This window comes from Petaurus breviceps, unplaced genomic scaffold (assembly GCF_028583685.1).
Source record: "Petaurus breviceps papuanus isolate PSGF00001 unplaced genomic scaffold, PetGlider_PUasm1.0 186, whole genome shotgun sequence".
Lineage (NCBI taxonomy): Eukaryota > Metazoa > Chordata > Mammalia > Diprotodontia > Petauridae > Petaurus > Petaurus breviceps.
In genome coordinates this window covers 24,441,033-24,442,263 of record NW_027185798.1, presented here as the reverse complement: position 1 = coordinate 24,442,263, position 1,231 = coordinate 24,441,033, and the positions used below count along the sequence as shown (strand labels likewise).

The window sequence follows — 1,231 nt, the reverse complement described above, 5'->3', positions numbered from 1 at the left end:
TTTGCCTGAAAGACTATTTTATGGAAAACTCACACAGGAGTTTCACATAAAAGCGCTCACATGGAAGTCAGAAGAAGCGATACGAGGACACTCAAGATCTCTCTGAAGAATTTTGGAATCAATTGCATGACATGGGAGACACTGACAAAGGACTGCCTGGCGTGGTGTGCCCACATCAAAGAAGACACTGTGCTCTATAAGTGAAACAGAATTTCATTAGCTCAAAAAGAAACACGAGATGCACAAATTTAGAGACGTCTCCACCCCAAATGTTCATAGGGACCATTTGTGTCCGACATGTGGGAGAGCCTGCCGAGCTTGGGCTGCTCTGATCAGTCACCACAGGACTCACTGCACCTTGACCCCGACATCGTGATGTCCTCTTGGTCCTCTTCAAGAGTAAAGCATAACAACGAACCTCAATGCCATAATCCTGGCTTGCAAGACATTTCTTGAACCTGCTGTACGAAAAAATATGAATATTTAGGTTTAGATTAGCAAATTAGAACTGTTCATTTCAGGTTGGGATTTGTAGCTCAGTTTATGTCTTTGGCACTTAGTAAATGCTTGATGTTCCATAAATATTGACCTACCCGTGTGCGAAGAGCCACTGAGGAGCTGAGTATGTGAAAAGATTTGAAAGCCATAAACTCCTCCATACTTGGCTTTGGGGGAGGGTTATTGTTGATGTACATGAAGACAGATCATAGCTGTGAGGATGTAAAGGTTGAGCAATGACTAATGTTAAAGTGGATGGTGGGGAAATAAAAGTGAATTCTTGCTTTGAATGATTTTTATTGGAGCATTTCAAATGTGGGGTGATCTATGGCAGGCAAAACCCGCACAGGACCATATAACAAGCATACACATGCCAAGCCATGCATGGAGCTTCATTTCTGTTCTGTTTTCACTTTGTGGAATTAGTGCTTGGTTGTGGAGCACACGTGTTGCTTTTTGTCCAATAATCCTGAAAGACTTTGTGGAAAAGTCTGCCTTCTCCCTGTTTTTCTCACTTTGTAAAGAGAGGTATTGCAGGCAAGGACAACCTCTGGCAAAAATGGGGATATAGGTAACAAGTTAATTTTTGGTTTTCCATTTGGGTCCTCTTATACTAGCTTGATACTGGCTTGATCCCTCCTTCCTTCCTTCCTTTCTTCCTTCCTTCCTTCCTTCCTTCCTTCCTTCCTTCCTTCCTTCCTTCCTTCCTTCCTTCCTCCCTCCCTTCCTTCCT

The 1,231-nt window shown here is 43.0% G+C and overlaps 1 long non-coding RNA gene across 2 annotated transcripts in view; it reads left to right on the top strand.

Moving 5' to 3' along the window:
* Positions 1 to 890: 890 nt before the first annotated feature.
* LOC138162107 (uncharacterized) overlaps positions 891 to 1,231 on the top strand; it is a 77,146-nt gene continuing 76,805 nt past the window's right edge. For both annotated transcript variants that reach the window (XR_011168549.1, XR_011168550.1), the window contains exon 1: positions 891 to 1,069. This is a non-coding gene — a long non-coding RNA (uncharacterized lncRNA). The remainder of the gene's footprint in view (positions 1,070 to 1,231) is intronic.